The sequence below is a fragment of the Lynx canadensis genome, chromosome A1 (genome assembly GCF_007474595.2).
Source record: "Lynx canadensis isolate LIC74 chromosome A1, mLynCan4.pri.v2, whole genome shotgun sequence".
Lineage (NCBI taxonomy): Eukaryota > Metazoa > Chordata > Mammalia > Carnivora > Felidae > Lynx > Lynx canadensis.
The window spans coordinates 73942577-73964799 of NC_044303.2; the positions used below are offsets into that span (position 1 = coordinate 73942577).

Consider the following 22223-nt stretch of genomic DNA (forward strand, 5'->3'; position numbering starts at 1 on the left):
AGTTGGGGCTTGAACTCACGAACCATGAGATCATGACATGAGCAGAAGTTGAACCCTTAACCGACCAAGCCACCCAGGTGCCTCTATTTATTTTTAATATTAGAATGGTTTTTCTTTTAAAGAGAGAGAGCAGGCAAGCTTGGGAGAGGACAGAGGGGGAGAGAGAGAGAGAGAGAGAGAGAGAGAGAGAGAGAGAGAGAGAGAATATTAGGCAGGCTCCACGATCAGTGTGGAGTCCAACATAGGGCTCGACATCACAACCGAGAGATCATGACCTGAGCCAAAATCAAGAGTCAGATGCTTAACTGATTAAGCCACCCAGGTGCCCCACAGATGGTAGTTTTTAAAAGTTTAATTGCTAAGCACACTTGGGTGACTCAGCCGGTTAAGTGTCTGACTCGATTGCTCAGGTCATGATCTCACGGTTTGTGGGATCGAGCCCTGAGATGTGCTCTGTGCTGACAGTGCAGAACCTGCTTAGGATTCTTTTTCTCCGTCTCTCTGCCCTTCCCCCGCACCCCCCCCCCAACGCACACTCTCCGTCTCTCAAAATAAATAAAGATTAAAAAAATAAAAATTTAATTGCGATGTGGACTATGAAAACATGTCAACGAGCATTTTGTGATCTATTACTCTAACATCCAATGGTCTTGCATTTTGAATAAATCTTTCACTTATGCATAATTTTATAATACTGTTCATGATAATTTGGAAAATATTGATTCATAGAGTTACAAAGATCTTCCAATTGTCAAATTTTTAGCACAACATCAAAAAGTCACTTTCGTTAACATCACTACTAATTTTGTCAGAAAAAAACTAAGCTTTGAAAAGCTCACACTGACAATATGAATTTTCTAAATTTCTGTTTTTCTCTTGAAAGGTCAGACTTTATTACTGGCAACAAATCTGCCTTTTCCCCTGTGTGGGCACTTGTACTAAAGGTGCAAAACCAGCAGTGAATGAAATGGTTGGTGCCTGCCCGTGAATCATGGCAGTGACAGCACACTGAACAGTCATGGCACTCTTCCCCACCCCACGCAGTAAAAGCAAAGAAACAAGAATCATTTTCACTTAAATAGGTTCATGATGAAATGGCAAAAATTATTAATTTTATTAAATCTCAACCCTTCAGTGCATGTTTTTAAAACTATTCCTTGGTAATGAAATGACAAGTACATATACTGACTTCTGCCAAGTACCAAAGTATGATGGTCAGCCCCAAGAACAGACCTTGTGCTGCTGTGAGATTTTTTTTTTTGGTAGACCTGAAAAAATGACAGACAAACGGTAGTTCTTTAGACTTGGGTGTTGGGCAGATATTTTCTTAAAAATGAGCGAAATAGGTCAATCACTTCAAGGAGAATAGTGAACAGTGAAAAAGGCACACAATATCTCAGCTTTATTATAAAAATATTCTGGCCATATGGAAAGTTCTTGGAGACTTCCAGCGTTGCTGTAAAATACTCTTGGAAAACCTTTTTATTTTTTTCTACAGGAGAAGAGGAAGAGTCTTACCTTTGCTTACCTTAGGACCACTGCATTTATCCAATTATCTAGTCATCAGATTATCTTTGTCATGAGAGAACCAGGGAGGACAGAGGCAACTTATGGTTAGGAAATCAGAATCACAAAAGGCTTGGGGAATGAATGGAACCCAAGATAGCAAGATAGAAGGACCCAAGTTATCTGCTACCATAAAGATACTCTAGCCAGGAGCCAGCCTAAAGGCAGCAGATTCCATGTAAAGTTGAAAAGGATAAGGAAACTCATGACAAAGAAAGGTTCATCTTTGTTCGCTTTGCATGACCCAAGTGGCTGAGCTTTTGGGGACACGTGCTTCTTCACACAGGTGGAGAGAACGAGGTCTATCTGATAGTCTGATTGTCAGAGTTCAATGAGATAATGAATATAAATGGACTGGCACAGAGTGGGTGTTCAGTAATGGAACCTGTTATCAGTATGACTTGATGAGCTTACACTATGCCTCTGTGCTCTCTAGATCTTTCTGCAGACAGTGCTCCGTGTTGTTTGGAGACCCATGGTGTTTAGGACCCACATGTGCCAGATAAACCATTCCTTCTTCTCCCTGGACCCTGACTCTGCATCACACTGTGGGTTTGTCCCATCCTAGCTCACTCCCTATCATGTCTACCCCACGTGATTCCTTGCCTGGGGAAATACACTCATCAGTGCTCCTCTGAGGGGGGTTCACCCCCCTGGATCAAGAGCAGCCCCCCACCCACTCACCCACCCCCAGCTGCTAGCACACCTTTGTCTTTACCAATTAGCTTGTGGCTTGGGGCAAGTCAGGATCTTCCCATGTCAGTGTGATTGGTACTTCTCAGATGTAGGGTCAGAACTTCCCCTTTTAGTGGATTAAACTGTTGTTTATGATAGAATGTAATCTTGAAGCTATATGCTCCTCATGAAGGAAGTGTCAGCCCCATTTTAGAGACTGTCAACAAGAACCATACCACAATTTTTACTCACTGTAACTACCAAAGTGCCAAGCACTTCACGGATGTCGTCTCGTTTAATTCACCTGAGTCCCTGCCGGGCAGATGTGGTGATGCCCTTTCCACGCGGAGCCTGGGGTTCTGGGGTTTGGTGAATGGGTGAGAGCCAAACCCTGAGCTGGTGAGAGCTGGTTTTGAGGAAAGTTGGATTTCCAGCCAAAGCTTGTCTCATTTTTACAACATTCTGCCCCTTTTCCCAATGACAAGCAAGTTGCTATGCTTTTCTTCACTTACTTTAGTATAGTCACAATTAAAATTCACATTTCCTTCTGGAGTGCTGTTCATCTTTGCTGAAGTAGCAGCTTCCTGACATAATTTCTGACCAGAGACTCTCTGTCAAGTTTTTAGCAGTTTTGGGGAAAAAACCCCTTCAAACCTTGTCTCACTCACGGTGTGATGTCCGCCTGTGCCCGTGCAAGGTGGCTTCATTCATCCACCGCGGGCGTCAGGGGTTGGCAGTGTCTTGGAGACATGGTCGGGGTTGGCTTGCCACTGGCGTCCCAGCTTCCAGACACCATGGTTGCTCAGCTGGCCTGTCCCGAGTCAGCAGTGGTGAGGCAGCAGTCAGCTCTGGGGTCACACTTGGGCAAGCTGGTCCCTGCCCAGGGTTCGCAATACCATTAATGTGTGAGGGGTCACAGTCATTGTCCCTGGACCACAAGGAGAAGGTTTGCATAAGCAAACTCCCTGGTGGGGAATGTGTCTTTCTTTTTTAATGTTTACTTATTTTTTAAAGAGAGAGAGAAAGAGAGAGAGAGACAGAGAGTGAGTGGGGGAGGGGCAGAGAGAGAGAGAGAGAGAGAGAGAGAGAGAGAGAGAAGGAGACACAGAATCTGAAGCAGGCTCCAGACTCCAAGCTGTCAGCAAAGAGCCTGATGTGGGGCTCAAACTCACGAACCGTGAGATCCTGACCCGAGCCAAAATCGAATGTTCAACCGACTGAGCCACCCAGGCGCCCCTGGAATGCGTTTTGAAAGCATTGCTGGCAGCATTTCTGCACTGAAGCTCCATTGAGGGTCTGGATTTTCCTAATAAAAATAACTCCTGGGCTAGGAGGCCTGTTCTGTTTTGCACTCTGACTCTTGCCCTGCTGATGTCACCAGGCTTAGCCACATCTCTGATGCGCTCCGGCCAGCCGACACCGAAGTCAAATGCTACCCACTTCACGCAATAAATACAATGCAGCCCCAAGAGAGTTTATTTATTCCACAGCCAGATGTTCAGGCCTCAGTACCTCTTCCTGAATCAGAAAAGTAGTGTTTTCCCATTTGTCTCTCTTCAACTAATCTGACATTCTTCAGGCACTAGGTGTAACTGCTGAGTCGTAATGCTTCCTTTCAAACTTTAATCAGGTACACGAGGCAGATGTGCTGGTCTCCCGTGAGTTTCTCGTCATTTATAAGTGCCAGTTTGTAGTTTTAATATCATCTCAAATGTCAGGGTTCTGGCATGATTCTAATTTTAGTCCCTTTCTATCTTTCCTCCATTGTTTATGGAAATGGCATAAACACCCCCCTGCTTGGCAAGGACGTGCTAAGCATTTGGTCACATGTGTCTTCATCTGCCTCCTTGAAGACTTTTACTTTTTTTTTATTTTTATTTTTTAATTTTTAATCTCAAGGGAGATTACCTTCTCGACCAGAGATGTTTCGTTGGTTCCTGCGAGCAGATGTTGGGAGAGCAGGATACACTCTATTGTACGAGTTTTCATGCTTTGGATTCCTCGGCACCGTGGGGCCGTGAATGTTATTAAGCTGTAATTAATGAGCTGGTGCACTTATTGGATGTGGTAGTTGGCCTGTCATTTGACTTCATCAAGTAGCGCTTTCTTTCCTCTTGTGGCTCCAGTCCAGGATGGTCTGGTGGTTCTGTGGTGTCCTCCTGTCATTGCCCTTTTATCCTTACCTTTCGGGTTTTGTCTTCCCTCTCGTGACCTCCTGGGTGCAAGACGGGCAGGACGGAGGCTTCAGCACCAGTTCCACATTCATGCCCCAGCTTGGAGGGAGAGGAAGAGTCAGTAGGCTGCCTCCTTCAGGGGCTCTATCTGTTCTTATGTGGGAGAGGATGGCGTCTCCACGGGTTCCTGCCTCCCTCACCTCGGGCCAGAACCATCTCGTGACTCTGTTCCCCACCCCTGCACCCCTGCTCATGCATGGGAGCTGTGAGACTATTTCCGGCAGCACTGACTGCTGCCCTGAACAAAACCGGGATTCTTCAGGAAGCAATCGGAGGGATACGGCTGTACCATCTGCCTAAGATCTCCGTCTTAACTAAATCGTCTTCTGAGCCTCATGATCAATCTTCCTTTCATCTGGCCCTGCCTTTGGGTAGTCTTGGTGTTCCAGTTTCTGATATATGCTTCCCTGGACTCTCAGTGTTTTTCTCATTAACTTTATGCCATTTGTCACTCAGATTCCTTAACAGGCGGAACACGGTGCAAGAACCTCACGTATCTAGACTCCATCTTCAAGGCTATGGGTGCACTGCCCTGCCTATATCCACAGTTCTTCATTCTGGGAACAAGATACAGCCCAGGCTTGTCTTGTGTCCATGACACGAGCCTCCTCATTTTCCAGTCCATGTTTCCATATTGAGCCCCAGCATCTAAATTTTTATGGGATTTATCCCCTTAGAATCTCAGCACTTGTATCACTCGTCCTGAAGTTGGCTGTGTTCTTCGGACCATTGGAAAGCTATATATCCCATGACCTATAAATACCTCTTAGAAAGTCTCAAAAGCTTAAAGCAGTGGTCCCCCCTTGGGGCCACAGAAGGCGGAACTCATGCCAGGTGTTTTCTGTATTATGTGCGTAAACACTGAGTACACTCAGACCACATGCCTTAATGTATTTGAATCGTCGGGAGGACCCGGGAGAGGGCTCAGATTGAGGATTTGCCCTGTAGTCAAGCTGCTATTCTGGTGTGACCTTGGTCAGGGAGGGCTGATGCAATGATCTGGACAGGAAATCCGAATTGGTGAATTTCTTTCCAGGTAGGACAACTGCAGGGTAGAAACTTTGGATTCTAGAGGTAGAAGGGCATCGGGATACCACTGGTTAAATGCCTGTGTTTCACAGATGAGGACACTTAGCCTCAGGGAGAACAAATAGAAGTCAGAAGTTGTACTGGTAATCAGGCAGGTCTACGCTTGGAATGCAAGTGTTTTCAAGCCTGGTCGTAGGACTGTGCCCCAACATTGTTTTTTAGGTGAAAGGTTTTGTCCTTCTGCCCTGTCCCCTTCCCCTAGTGATGCCAGAACAACCAGAAAGCCTGAGTAGCTGAAGAAGAAGCAGATACCTCCGAGGCAGCCAGCCACCTGGTACCAGTAGGTAGAATTAAAACAGTTGTGAAGGCATTGAAGGATCTCAATCCAATCTTACCTGTTCTATCCTGTTGAGGGCCTTAGCCTCTCCTCCTTCTGCACTTGAAGAGTATTTTGTTGCTGTGTGTTATATCGTTGCAATTGCTTTATATAATTAACCTGGAAGGGGGGAAAAAAAAGATGTTGGATTTCAAAAGTAAGTCAGAAGTGTGTTTAGTTCACCTTAGTGACTTCCTTTATTTAGTGCAAAATCTTCCATATACAGAGAGATCAATCACATCACAGGTTTTCTTAATTGCACTTTACTCTTGAGTGCAATTAAAAGCATCGGTGCTGGCCGGTTTCATGCTTATATTCTAAGACTTCATTAGCAGTTGCTGTGGATGGAGTCCTATGCTTCAGAAAGTGCTTTTAAAAGATAGAGACCTGGATCTCGCTTCCCTTTCCTACACCCTGCAGATTCTGGATTAATTGGTCTCAGGTGTGTGCTAGGCATTGGAATTATTAGAAGATAATGAAGCAAATAGTAACAACAACAAGACAAACTCCCCAGGTGATGCTCAAATGCAGTCAGGGAAGAGATGCGAATTCTCATGCATTTATCAAAACATTACTTAGATTTAGGGAATCGATTCCATGAATCAATTTTCATGACCTTTAATATGTATTTTATTTATTTGTTTATTTACAAATTTTTAATGTTTATTTTATTTTTTTTGAGAGAGACAGAACACAAGTGGGGGAGGGAAAGAGAGGGAGGGAGACACAGAATCCGAGGCAGGCTCCAGGCTCTGAGCTGCCAGCACAGAGCCCGATGCGGGGTTCGAACCCACGAACCACGAGATCATGACCTGAGCCAAAGTCGGACACTTAACTGACTGAGCCACCCAGGCTCAGTATTTAATTTTCTTATGTGAAATGCTGTGTATAGACGATTTAGTCTGATTTTTCTGAATACAGACTTAGGTGATCCACGATAAATGTAGACAATGTGCTCAGTGTTATCTCTTCTACAATCATGGTTTGTTATTGCTGCTTTTTAGGGCAAATGAATCAGACTTTACAGAGGGAAAGCTGGACTGAGCTTAAGTAGAAAAGGTGGTCAGATTTCATGTGTCATTAAATTATTCAAATCATTATTTAACAAAAATAATTAGTTCTCGGCAGATCATGATGGTTTCCCCTCAATATTCATTCCCCCTTCTTCTTTAATCATAGAACTTCCACTTGCTAGCTGGGAACATAATTTCCCAGGACAAAAATGAAATTCCCTAATCTCTTTCACAGCTGGTATGGCCATATAATTAAATTCTAGCCAAAGTAATATGAGCAGAGTGGTATAGGCATCTTCCAGTAAGGATCCCTAAAGGGAGGGAGAATACACTTCTGCCCTTTCCTCTTCTACTTCCTTCCGGACACATTGCGAGAGCTGAGGCAGCCATCTTGATCAACACGGTCTTTGCCATGTGGCGAGAATGGCAGAGATCCTACTGATTGTGGAGCTCTCATACTTTGTCTACCTGAGAGAGAATAAATATTTTTTTGCTTCAGCCACTGTTATTTTGTGTTTTCTGTCCCATTGAGCTCAAATCAAAGTCGGTGCCCATTTGGAATTACAGTTGGATGTGTCACTATTGATTAGGAGAGAAGCATCCTGAACAGAGGGTCTAAGTCTATAAATGTATTCTGAAAATATTAGGGCCGTAAGGAAGCCATTTTGGTGCTGTTGGTGCTTTTTTTTTTTGGAGTAAGGAGTCTTCACTCTCCAGTCTGTTTTCATTATATTTTGGCTTCTCTACTTGTCTTAATATTTCCTCTTTCCATTTTGATGAGTTCTGATCAAAGTCGGCCAAACCAAAAGGCAGAAGAGGTGATAAAGCCTGGTGTCTCAAGAAGGTGAAATTTTGCTTCTCATAGGCCCCAGATACCACATCCTCAAGGCCCACACCTGTCATATGGGTTCTGAGCACAGTGTGTCTCAAGAACAAAATGACCAATCAAATGCACTAGTACTGAAGATTAACAGAAATTATTTTTCAAATTAGGTCTGGCACATGCGTCCTAAATGGGAACAAACACAAAGTTTTGCGTTTGTGACATCAGTGATTGCATAGTGGCTTTGATAAATTAGAATGATTGGGTATTGAAACCAAAAGCACACACATAGGGACCGATATAAAACTCAGCTGAAGGGTATTGAAATTACCTAGACAACTATGTCACTGGATTAGTCAAATAAGAGTACATCACTGGGTCAGAATCAGTCACTCATTGTCAGTGCACAGAAATCAGACGTCTGGGCATGGAGACACAAACGGTGAGAGACAAGCTGTTCACTGTTCACTCCCACGGGCCACCACAGGACTTGGCACATGTCATATGCTCAGTTTGTATAGAAACACTAGATGAATTAATGTATTAGAGAAAATGTCCATCTCAGAATTTAGAAAAAGGTTGGAATCCACAGAGTGTTAAACATGAGCAAAAAATGCATTAAGGGTTAAGAGGCACAAGTTGTAAAAGCAATGGAAAGATCTCACAGTTTGGAGAGAGGAAGTTTAAGACAGGATAATGGTTTCAAAGCATCTGTTGACATGAAGACCTGAACAAAATAGTATGAATTAAGATGCATTGCAGACTTCCTGATTTACACAGAGTAAATAAGGTACATGGGAAGACTGAATATGATGGAAGAAAAAAAATCAGAAAAAGATTTCACTATGGATTGATGTTTGAAATTTAGAGATTAATCAAATTATTTCGACAACAAATGATTCACAATATTTTGATTGACTCAAGCCTGTGGCTGAGGTAAACAGTTTATCATAGAGAAAAGTTATGAGACAGCAGAAACTATTTCACTGAATTCGCTAGGTATGTCTAGCTCAAGTTTTACAAATACCTGGGAAACTGCAAAATTCTTCTAATTTTTAGGTACTGAAAGTCAGAGTAATGATTAATTAGATTGGGAATTTGTCTCTATAGTAAAAGATGATCTTGACAATAGAGGGAAATAATGGAGTTTCTATTCTAAGAAACATTCTCCCCTAAGCAATCTTGCCTTTACTGGGACTAGGTAAGCAAATTTTGAAGGTATTCCCTTTGGATTCCCAAAGAATAGTGAACTCGTGAAAATGAAGAAATCTCAGGTTTAAACTCTGAGATAAGGAAGAGATAAGGGTAATAGGCTTGATGAAATCCAAACCCATCCACTGGACCTTCAGTTTTATTTTACTGAGGAGAAGGGAATATTTTCTTGACTGTGTCTACCCAGGCACAGAGAATGAAATTCATTGAGTCAATTACTTAAGTCATGTATTTTTGCAAGCCTGTTTGGGGGCCACAATTGAAGCAGACTGCCATTCAGATCCCCTGTACACTTTTCCTTTTAAAATTTTATTTTCCTGTATAACTGAAGACTCTACATAATGACAACAAACTGATTTGTTTTCAAAAGGGGCAAAATCAATGATCATGTTCTGCAGAAATAGATGTGAACTGATGAGTATCTGCTTAAGCTTCTCCACCTGAACTTGAGCAGATGACAGCACTTAACTCTTCTCTCTCCTTTTAAAATCCACACAACAGAAGGCTTTCTCAGGTCTAAGCAAAGTCATGGACACTACCCTCTTCCCCTTTTTATAAAACTCAAATGATATGGATCTTTCTCAACTCATCATTATACATTCCCTGCATTGTCAGGCTGTATGCAGAAACTTTCTTTCCCAGCTCTTTCAAATTTGTATGTTAAAGCTCACTTATAAGACCTGCTTTTCCCACTGAACAGTCCGAATAATTAGTAGAATTTTCAGTTATGTTCTGGGCAATTATTTACACGCTTTACATATTAATATAGTTTTAGAATGAAGTGGGCAACTATCTTCACCGTCCACTTTACTGAAACAAGAAAGGTAAAAATATACCATCAAACTTGACTAAGGATATAGAGATTTAAAATTCACGGTAGACCATCAATAGCCTTAAAAATGGTTTAGGCACGGGGTGCCTGGGTGGCTCAATTGGTTAAGCATCTGACCTCAACTCACGTCATGATCTCATGGTCAGTGGGTTCGAGCCCCGCATCAGGTTCTGCGCTGACAGCTCAGAGCCTGGAGCCTGCTTCACGCTCTGTGTCTCCTTCTCTCTCTGTCCCTCCCCTGCTCATGCTGTCTCTCTCTCTCTGAAAAATAAAGAAACATTTAAAAAAAGTGGTTTAGGTACATTTAGACAATAATTGTGGGAACTTGAATGTTGACATTGGTATGGCAATAGAATCATTCATAACCGGAAGTCAGTTAGAGATGATCTCTTTCAAGCTTTCCATCTATTTTTGGATTAAAGTAATATTTATATTATTATATCACCTTATAAAACATTTGAGAAGCACAGAAAAGTATAAAGAAGAAAACCCCACAGAAATCTCACCTCCCTGAGATGCGACAAATATTTTCCACATTTTTTTCCTGTATCTCTCCCTTTCTCCCCTACACCCTCCACATTTCCAGATCACAACCCGGAAAGTTATTACACTACCATTGGCAGTGATGTGTTTTATCACATCTCTACCAATGTTATGGTATCATATTTGCAAGTTTAATTGGTCCGAGTAGTATTTCATCGTTGAGCAAACATTTCTTTAATTACTGGCCATGATGCATTTCTTTCCCCTCCAAATGTTTAGCCATTGCAACCTTCTCTTTCGTGAACTTTTGGTTCTGTCTGTTCTCCAGGTGCCTATCAGGATCTTAGTACTTTTGTAACTAAATTTGTAATTTGTCATATATGTTGCGTGTACTCTGCGAACATTGAAAACATTTTAGTTGGTAGTGTATTTTATTGTATTAGTAATTATGTCATCTTTAATTCTTTGCCTGTATACAATGCTTCTTAGCAATCCTCAATTTGTATTCTTTCAAATTTTTGTATCCTTAATAATTATTTTGTTAAATTCCAAGCTTAAGGTTTTAATTGAAATTATGTTTAACCTATGTGTCAAGTTGCAAGACATTAACACATCCGGCAACATGGACACTTCTGATGACTTATTCAGATTTTCTTTTACATTGTTTAAAACATATGGCAGGGAAAGAGATATTTTCTCAATGAAGTACCTTGGAAAAAAGTCAACAGTTTAAAAATAAACACTCTTGTAAAATTTACAAATTTTAATGCAAGGTTATTATTGGTGTATTGAAAACACTATTGATTTTGTGTATTTATCTTACGTGTATCCGCTTGGCTGAACGTTATGAATTAGGAGAGTTTTTTCAGCTTATTTATGTAGATTTTATAGATATACAGCCACATTAGTCACTAATAATGACACTATTGTCTCTTCCTAATTATTGTCATCTGTTTTTAGATTTGTAGTAGCATCCAGAACAATGCTAAAAAAGAATGATGATTATAGCCTTCCTTTAATGAGGTTGACTCTCATTGACTTAATAATGGCAATGGCTTTTGGTATGAAATTGTTACCGTGTCTCATGTTTTTAATTCCTAGACTTTTTAAAGCTTATAAATTCAAGACTAATGATTAAACTTTATTAAATATTTTTTAACCCCAAATTGAGGCAACTACAAGGTTTCCCTTATTTGAGTTAATAACATTTCAATTCTAAAACCTTTATTAAAGCATCCAGGCATTTGTACTTAATTTTAGTGGATTATAAATTTGCTAGTATTTCAGTTAGGACTTCTTTATATACCTACAGAAATAGATGAGCTTGATTTCTCATAAATTTATTTTACAATGTATTTCTCTCTTTTTTTAGTCTGTTATTAAATATTGGGACAGTTTTTTAATATTCGAGATTTTTTTGTATTATATGAACAAATTAATTTATAATATAGCTTTATAATCAAATAATATGGCTTCTATAATTTCTGCTTTTATAACTATGGAATTGAGATTTTTTGGCTAAGTTTAATATCAGTCTGCCAAATTTCTATTGATGATTTTTTTTTTTTGTAGACTGCAAAGCTTGATTTAGACTAATTTTTTTGATTGCATTATTCTAATTATCTATGTCTTTTGATCTACCTGATTGGTATATTAAAATATTCTCTCTCTCGACGAGTCTGGGTGGTTCAGTCGGTTAAGTATCCGACTTTGGCTCAGGTCATGATCTCGAGGTTTGTGGGTTCAAGCCCCCCCGTCGGGCTCTGTGCTGACCGCTCAGACCTGGAGCCTGCTTTGGATTCTGTGTCTCCTTCTCTCTCTGCCCCTCCCCTGCTCGTGCTCTCTCTCTCTCTCAAAAATAAACAAACATTAAAAAAAAAAAAGATTCTGTCTCTGTATATGTATATATATGATCACTTAAAAATATAAAATATAGCGGGGGAGCCGCGCGGAGCTCTTGGGCTTGGAAGCTGTCGCCAAGGCCCTGTTCCTGTCGCTGAACACGCAGGAGGTGGCCCAGTTTCAGAAGGAGGTGGTGCAGGCTTGCAGGGGTGCAATCCAGTGACAGGAGGAAGCAAAACTTACTACTGGAGTAATCTATGTGGGCCACTTACCTCCAGCACTTTATGAAACCCAGATCCCAGCGTATTTCTCCCAGTTTGGCACTGTTACAAGATTCAGACCATCCAGAAGGAAATGGACTGGAAATAGTAAAGCTATGCCTTTGTGGAGTTTGCATCTCAAAATGTTGCCAAGATAGTTGCTGAAACAATGAACAACTACCTTTTTGGTGAAAGGCTCTTAAAGTGTCATCTTATACCACCTGAAAAAGTGCATGAAGAACTTTTCAGACGGTGGCAGATTCCATTTAAAAAGCCATCCTATCCAGCACTGAAGCGGTATAATCAGAATCGGATGCTTCTTCAAAAGCTATAGACGGAGGAGTGACTTAAGAAGAAAGAAAAATTACTCAGGAAAAGAATTGCTGAAAAAGGAATTGATTATGATTTTCCTCCACTAATTTTATGTAAAAAGAAAAAGAAAAAAATGCTTCAGACACTGGTCTTCAGAAATCTACAAAAAGCCAGGTCAGGTCTTACCAAAGGAGAAGAAAAAGAATTCACTCCTAGCAGTCCTGAGCAGACTGTGGCTAGCCAGGGCCCCACACCAGTTTGCACACCAACAGTTTTGGAGAAACGAAAATCTGAAGCGGCTAAAATGAATGTTGATGACAAAGATAACGGAACAGTTTTCAAATAGCCTGTACCTGGTGTAAAAGAGGAAACACAAGCGACTCGAACACCTACACACTCAAGGAAAAAAAGACGAAGAAAAGGCAGTCAGTGATTCTAAGTGTATGATATTTCTTCTGAAAAATGTGATTTTATTGTGAGGCCTAATTCTTTGTATTGAACTACAAGCGATGGAATGCAACCATTGACAAAGTTCTTGGAGGAAAAACTGGCGGTTCGCGTCAGTAAGGAAAGCAGTCGGTAACTGGCTTGCCTGTCCTTGCTGGCGTAGAGCAGCGTGCAACATCTGGGCTCACTCTGCCTCTTTGTCCTGGTCTCTAGTGTCCTTTGCAGATTTCATAGCTGTCTTTAGTTACTCTTCCTGGATAGAAAAGTCACCGTTTACTGCAGCTTTTGTTGTTACCGTCGAATAAAGAAAGAAACTCTTGCTTGACTATCTACCTGGTTCTCTGTTACACTGTGCATGGCCAACCCGTAAGGGCACTTGAACATCATGTGGTAGAAACTGGAAGTTAAATTACACGGAGAGTCAGAAGACCCTTCAAGCATATGCACGTGGTCACTTTTACCAAGTTAAGTTTTTGGCGGGCTAGTAAGTTTCAATGACTGTCATTTTGTGTTCCTTTCATCGATGTGGAATTGAATTTCAAGAATCAGTGACCAGCAAATAAACTTTTTCTACATTTCATTTGTAAAATACATATATTTTACAATATACAATACATACAAATACATATATTTTACATACGTATAATAGAGTTATCTATAATATGCCATATATTTATGATATATGGAGTGCGTATCTGTTGATTTTTTGTCTTAATTATAGATAAAACTTATGCAAACAATACAGCAATACAGCACGATGATTCTCTTTTTGCTTTTCATACATTTAATATTCAGTATTTTTTTGGAATTAATTTCATCTCCTAAGCTTTCCTTTTGTTGCTGTTCATCTCATATCTTGTATATCTCTTTGGTTATTTATTTTTGCCTTTTTTTCCCCATCATTTAGTTTTAGACCCAAAAGTAAAGCAAAAAAAAAAAATAATAATAAAATTAAAAAAAATAAATAAAAAGTTAAATCCGTAAATCTTTGTGCTTCAATATAAATTTTAAGTTACTAGTACACTGATAGGGTTAATAATGCTTTGTTTTCTGCTTTTCCTTTTTATATCCTTGCCTATCTCATAGAACTATTGAAATGTTAACTGAATTAGTGGCATGGTTCCTGGCACATCATAAGCTCTCAGTAGACGTATAGAGAGGACAACACATGACAGTGGGTCCACATTATCTCTGAAGTCCACCTCTCTGAGTTAAAATACCAGCTCTTAACACTGTCTTTGAATGAATTACTATATTTTTCTAATCTTCAATTTCATTCCCTAAAAAAAAAAAAAAAGGAAAATAAAATAAGTACTTTATACAATAGTTTAAGGAATAATGAGGGGAAAAAAAGCAAGTATGTATAGCACCTGGCATAGAGTGAATTAAATAAATATTAACTATTTTTATTCTTTGCAGATTCTTGAATTTTCCTTTTTTGTTATGTAATGATTTGGAAAACAGGTGTGCATCCTGTTTGTAATGTCAGTAATGGTTATCTTTTAAGTTTTTCAAAAACACCATCTAATCTAAATTTTTTTAATTGTCAATGAACAGCAACATAATCACTTCTTTTTTTCTTTTTTTTAAAGTTTATTTGAAAGAGACAGAGACAGCACTAGTTGGGGAGGGGCAGAGAGAGGCAGAGAGAGAATCCCAAGCAGGCTCTGTGCTGCCAGTACAGAGCCTGATGCAGGGTTCAAACACATGAAGCCGAGTGATCGTGACCTGAGTGGGAATCAAGAGTTGGACGCTCAACAGACTGAGCCACCCAGGTGCCCCAACATAATCACTTCTTACTGTGACCTATGTAAAGCTAAACTTAGAACATCCTTTCAGCAGACTTTTACATTTTTTACCATGTTGTTAATAAATCTGAAATTTGTTGGTACATACTATTAATAGTAAGTGAGCAGGATTTTTTTTTTTTTTTTTTACATTTTGCCTTATTTTGCAGAAGATAATTTAACAATGTTGTATTAATCTGATCTCATTTACTACTCAGTCTTTTTTGGTGTTCAGTTTCAGATTTTTCTTTATGTTGTCCTGAATATTTTTTGGCCCTTTCATTTTGATTACATTCTTGGTCATCTGAAATACATGTTTTTTGGGCAATCTACATGAAAACTATTTTTTCACTTTCCTAGCAGGTCTGAAAAAAATCTTTCCTTCCACTTGTAAATAAATGAGCTAGTTTGATGTAGGAAATTCTTTGATTTCTTATCCAATTCTACAGACCCAACTCCATTTTCTTCTGGAATCTAGTCTGATGGAGGAGTCATATGCGGCTAATATGACATCTCTTCTTTTGTTGAAAGCCAGAAATTTTGCTCTCGATCTTTGAAATTTTATGTCTTTGTCAAGTTTTATATTTTCTTCCTGGGATGACATGAATCCTTTCGATCTACGAGAGGGAGTTTATGTTTTACAGCTCAGGGAATTTCTTTTTAATTTCTAAAAAAATATGTATTTTAGTTTCTTTGCCTCCCTTTGCTACTTTTCCTTCCACTGTATCATTTTATCTTTTTCTTTGCATGCTGAGGTAACTTTAGTTTTCCATTAAGTAGGAGCTACATATACACAGATTCTTCTCTTTAAAGATGCCTGCCTTTGGAGTTTAATTCTGCTTTTGTGGTTTTAGGGAGGGTCTAGAACTTCTCTTATCTCAGATTTAATCTCAGCCTTTGTCTTCATGTCTTATCTAGGTCTCTTTGTAGGGCAGCCTATTCTATATGATTATTTTTTCAATGGAGACTATGATTTCTTGCCTATATCTGAATTTTCTAAAAATTCTTCCTTTTTAAAAATTATATTAGAGATACAGAGAGAGAGAGCAAGCAGGGGCAGAGGGGCAGAGAGTGAGAGAGAGTGAGAGAGAGATTGAGAGAGAATCTTAAGCAGGCTCCACTTCTGGTGCAAAACCCGATGCGAGGCTTGATCACATGACTGTGAGATCATAACCTGAGCAAAAATCAAGAGTTGGACGCTTTACTAAGAATCAGATGGCTAACCTACTGAGCCACCCAGGAATGCCCTAAAAATTCTTCCTTTAATTGAAGCAAATAGTTTTCAGAGATATGATTCCCTGAAGTCTTTAAGATAATTGATACTCCCTTTATTATGCCACAGAAAAATCACTCATTAGGAAAATGAGGACTTAGTCCGTCCTCGTCTAGATTTAGGAGGCATTGGTCTAGTTTTAGTGTTTTCCAACAGATGGAATACAAAGTCTCCCTTTGACTGTGCTCAGTGTCCATTTAGGTGCTTTGTTGAAAACCCGTCTCACACCAAAACCATCATCTGGTATCTTGAAAGCAGAAATTATGCAGTTACATACTCCTAGACTTGGATGGACTCCTCTCCTACCCTGCAGTTTAAGTACTTTGTCTGCAAGATCAAGAAACGCTACTCCCAGATCACCTGTGGCTGTGCACGGATCTTTTCTCATCGGAAACATTTGTGTGAAAAACTAGAATTTCTGTTGGACACCAGACCTTCTCCTGTCTCTGCCTTTATGTGCACATGCCAAAATATAATAAAGCTGAGAGGTTGAATATAGAAATAGAAAATGACCAGGTGATATAAGGAGATCTATAGCAACCAGCCCAGGAAACCAGCACATTATCTAGAGTATTCAGCCCAGTATTCATCCTCTCTGTAAGTCACACCTAACAGAAGTTTCTAGCAACTATACAATAAGCCTTAGAGCAATGGGCCCCAAATGGCCAGGACTTAATAACTGACAGCTTCCCTAACTTTTTACCAAATGTGCACGCTAACCAATCACATAGGTCACCCTGGTTCTAGCTGGCCCGCCTCCAGTTTCCCCAGGCCAGCAGCCTCCAGTCGCAGCACGCCTGGAGCCTTCCCCTTTTCCTCTATGAAGCTCTCCCATCCTGTGCTTGCCTTTGAGTCTCTGCCAGACCCAAATTGTGGCGGCTCCCTCTCTTGCTACTGAAGGCTCTGCATAAGTAGCCTTTCCTGTTCTATCTGATGGTCTTCCTTTGTTTCCCAAAATGATGCCGTCTTCTTGGTCATTAGGTTTTTGAACTTCTAGGTCTTTTAGAGTGTCTGTGAAGTGAGTATGCCAATATGCCAATATGTGTGTGTGTGGGGGGGGGGCGGTGGTAGGAATATAGTAGTATGATGGTAGCCACACGGGGGTTGGGCATAAATTTTGCAACTCATGAAAATAGGTTGCGCGCATGGTAGGGTGAGGCAAGGTGGGCGGGAATGGATGCACTTTTTTTTTTATTAACTTTTTTTTTTTTTTTTTTTTTTTTGGCAGATCCTCAAACTCTAAGCTGGCGACAGGCAGTGGGATAATGGGTAGAGGTCTGGGATTTTCCTACCACTGTCTAAGCAGGACATATTGCTCTATTTTAGGGAACAACACCCATGTAGGCCAGCAGCTTTGTTGAGTAGTTCTTCCCAAATCCACCATGATTTGTTATTAGCCTTAATTTCCTGGAAGTATTGCATGTTAAAAATTTCCCCGTGTCTTTGTAGGTTTTTCAGTGAGGGAAATTTGGAGAAGACCAGGAATTGCTACACAAGTGCCACCTTAACCTGGAAATCAAGTTCAGTCTACCCATTTTAGAGATGTAGAAACTGGGGTTTATCTCGTGATTTGTTGTCTGCTATATCCTCTGCTCTAAGTTTTCACTTATTTTTCCATAGCTCATCAGAGTCCTTAGCCAACTCTTTGGAATGAATTTAGAAAAAGTCACTCCTCCACATAAATAGCTCTATAATCTTGAACTAGTTACTTAATCTCCTTAAGCCTCAATTTTGATAATAGGATTGTCAAGGCATTGAATATGTCAGAAACCATTTTAGGTCCTTCTAAAGGCATCATTATGTAGTGTTGTTAATCTTCTCAAAAAGCCTTATGAGGGAGAAACTGTTAGCATCTGTAATTTACAGATGAAGAAACTTAGGTTCAGAAAGCTTCTATTTGCTGAAGATCATATATCTAGTGAATGGTAAGGCCAGGAAGTCTTAACCATGACTCACTCTTTAACCACAACACAACTTCTAAATCTACAGTTTCTTCTGATGCTAAAACATGGCTACATTTATATTTAAATAGTGCTATGGAGGGGCGCCTGGGTGGCTCAGTCGGTTAAGCATCCGACTTCAGCTCAGGTCATGATCTCACAGTCCGTGGGTTCGAGCCCTGCGTCAGGCTCTGGGCTGATGGCTCGGAGCCTGGAGCCTGCTTCCGATTCTGTGTCTCCCTCTCTCTCTGCCCCTCCCCCATTCATGCTCTGTCTCTCTCTGTCTCAAAAATAAATAAAATGTTAAAAAAAAAATTAAATAGTGCTATGGAATGAGGCCAGATAGGTACAAATAAAAGGGGCCACAATATACTGGACTTCCCAGAATTGAGGGTATTCAAGATTTCAGTAATCCCTTAGGGCCAAGTGTCCATGATGGGGGGATGTAGGGCAGCAGTGTGGTCCCAAGGGACCATTTAGGGACACAGTTTTGAATGGTGACACGACCTTGGGATATATTTTGTCCTGCAATTTCCTTAAGAATATTTCATTCCAAAATAACTCTATGGTTTGAGATGTTTCCAACCACTCTGGGGAAGAATCTGGTAGGTCTGGGAATTTGAGATTTCATCAAATCCAACATAGACAATCTAGGGGCAACATAGGTTTAGGAAGCAATTTTTACTTTCCATAGAAAGCCCCGGAATCTTGCAACTTTCTGGAGTTTTGGAATGTAGTGAAGAGAGCCTTCTGGGACCATCTGTGTAGTGTTTAGAGGCCATAGTAAAGTGGCATAAATTGAAACAATTCCGCAGTGGGCTTTATTATTCCTTTACAGTCCAGCATTTGATTTTCCTGGCTGTGCTTAGGAAACTCCCATCTTCTGAGTGTTTGTAGAGGAGAGTCAGTCTCCCGCTGCAGGAGGAAAAATGCCAGACACACACTTCCTTGTTTCCTTTTGCAGCTAAGAGGATTGACTCATGACTTCATTGTGGAGAGTTAGGACCATAGAGACTCCATTTTTGTGTGTGGCGATGGGGGCAAGATCAGGTATCCAAGAGGTGGCAGGTTGCACGTTCACATCACCGGCAGGAGCCACTTCTGGTGACTGAGTTGTGTGTCCATTGGGAACTGGTTAGTGATCAGTCACCTAAAAGACCCACCACCAAGTGCTGCCCATCAGACAGAGCCTACACCACACATGTGGTTTAGCTTGATTCGTTCTTTTAAGGCATCACTTTCAGTTCATGGCTATAATCCTTTGTCTGGAGCCCTTTCTATTGTCCCCTATTTTATAGCTACCCCTAGAACTTCTTCTCTTGGTTCTTGTTTTCAGCAGTGAATGTAGGCATCTGAGTAGATAGGAATTGTCCAGCCAATCACTTTCCTTAGATTTCCTTCAGATACTTATCATTTCAGACCTTTCATTCATTGTTCACTTTCCAAGCCCAGATCTCCTAAGCACGGGTCTTTTTTGTCCATCTTGCAGGATACAGGCTGATATGGAGGAGGTTTACTTAAAATTCAGTGTGAATTTCAGAACTAGAAAACTTCAGTGACAGCACGGACCTGTTACCTCCATGGCTGGGTTTCCTGATCTCAACAATGCCCTTAGAGTGTGGCCATGAGGACTAGGCATAGTCCTCCACAAGAAATGCTCTGCCCAGTGTGGGACACACAAGCCTTTCTAGAATGTTTGCTCTTAGAACACAGAACGTGGGAGGTGCAAGCATTATTCTCAGCTTGGAAGAGTCCCATGTACACTTCCCTCGCTGATTATCAGGCAGAGATCAGCTTCTACGTGGGCATGTCCTTCATTCATTCTGCTTACTTTTTGGAACGTGGAGACGCAGGGTTTTGAATCTGTTCCTCTCCCCACCAGCCTATTTTAAGGCAGAAGCACTCTAGCTGAGCATTGTGGTCCATTCTTTCGTGTCCAACTATAAATGGCAGTTCTAAAGTGCACCTAAACCAGTACACTCAAGAGATAACGAACATACATAATGTTTAAATGGGAATAGATACACGCAAGTGAAAGTGGCAGGACTTTGTGTAAGCTGATGTCCACACCAAGAAGAAGGGTCCTGGGACAGCAGGCTTGGAGGCACTAGAAATGCCTGTGTTCTACCCGCATTCCTCTCTCGCTGGGAGATCAACTATCCTGTGTCAGGGCAAAGCCCCCACGAGGATCTAGTCTCTTTGCTCTGATTCCTCCACCTTCTCTCCCTCCTCTTCTACGGCATGTTGTATGTTTCTCCAAACTTCCCTAACGCGGGCAGAGAGAACATTTTGGAGCCTAGAGCCTCTGGGAGTCATTTTAAGGAATAGGAGTCTGCACCCTGTTGTCCCCACCTCCCACCTTGTAAACTGAACGTGAGGGCCCAGGGGGGTCAGGGGGCTGGAAGGAGACGGCAAGGATTTCTTGAGGTACCCGCGGCCAGCACTGGGCTAGGCATTCTACTCATATTCTCTGACTTAAGCATCACTATAATCCAATGAGAAAAGTATCATAGCACTATTTTAGAGACAAGGCAACTGAAGCTCAGAGAGACTACGTAACTTGCTTAATGTTAAATAGCTAATGAATGAAATAGTGGGATTTGAACTCAAATCAGTCTGATTCCGGCTCATTTCATCACCCCCTGTTCCATCTCTTGCAGTTTTAACTCTATTTAAGAGTCACTAAAACAGCCTCGAAGTCTCTACTTGTCCCCAGTTTAACAGGAAGAGGGATGGGAAGAGATTAATATATCCCGGGCTAGGAAGGTTCTAGAATACAAATGGCTGCCCATCACTTTTTGTCAAAGGTGGGTGTTCAAGTCTTCCCCTGGGTGGTTGTGTTCACTACAGAAGTCTGGAAGGCCTTTTCTCCTTTGTCCAAGGTGGTGGAGGTTTTCCAGGGTTTTCCATTGTAGGAGCGAAATGATGAGATTAAACTATTATCAGGTGAAGCCACCTGCAGTCCCAATTTCAAAATATATTTTTGCCTTCAAATGACTTCTCTGGAGGAAAAGGGGCTATAAATCCCCTAAATAAATAATAATAAATGTTCTGGTCTGTGTATGTATCACAGGGAGATTACTTTGGCATGCTGGCACTTAGCAAATGAGAAATGTCAAAACAAATAAACTGCTTAATCCATATTGGATCATGACAAATTGATTTGGAAATGCTGTTTTCTCCTATCAGGTGCTGCTTCAGAGATGGATTGTTTCACATTTTTTATACTGGCTTTGGGGCCTTTGACTCATGTTATTGAGAATAGAAAGGCAATTTAGCAGTTCTAGGAGATACCTGACAAAATGCTTTAAAAAAAGTTTTTATCATCCTTTTCCTGAATTGATATTTTATGTCACCTCTGTACAGAGTCATGGTTACATCAACTTTTTATGCTGGGAAAAATACTCTATTTAAGTATCTATAGCCATTTCCGTCATCTTCCATTTTTTATTAATTCATTCTGAATATCTATAAAGAAAGTTATCTGCTTTCAAATTATGCAGAATCCTAATGACTTTGGTAGCTATCACCATTCAATTACTGCTAAAGAGGTTCTTAATAAATTATTGTATTTAAAACAAACTGGTAAGAAGCCATTTCTTTTCTTATCAAATTAAGACTCGCAAGTTATACTTATGGCCAGACTTTTACTTATTTCCTTACATTATTCTTCCTCAGCCACTTTCTTAGAAGCTTAATAGAATTAATAGATAAAACATACTGCTTTTGTGTCATCAAATCCCCACCTGAAACTCACACCAACACTCAAAAATGGATGCTATTATCCCCTGCATATTGGAGAAGAGGAAACTGATACGCAGATTCAATAACTTGCCCAAAGGTCCTAGGTGACGAGTGACAGCTCCTGGATTTGAATGTAGGCACTTGTGCCGTTTTCCCTTAATAAGTGAAGGAAAGAAGTTCTAAATTGTCTCTTCAGGGGACAAAAACATTTTAGGCAGTCGTATTTCTTTTTACTTTATTTGCCAACTTAACATAAACTCAGAGCTTTACAAATACAGTAAAACCTTGGATTGAGAGTAACTTCTGCGAGTGTTCCACAAGACAAGCAAACATTTCTAACAAATTTTAATGATTAACGAGCGATGTCTTACAGTA

At 40.5% G+C, this 22223-nt stretch overlaps 1 pseudogene; it reads left to right on the top strand.

The window, feature by feature from the left end:
• The first annotated feature begins 4583 nt into the window (after positions 1-4583).
• LOC116738138 lies at positions 4584-13090 on the top strand (annotated as a pseudogene).
• Positions 13091-22223: the final 9133 nt, after the last annotated feature.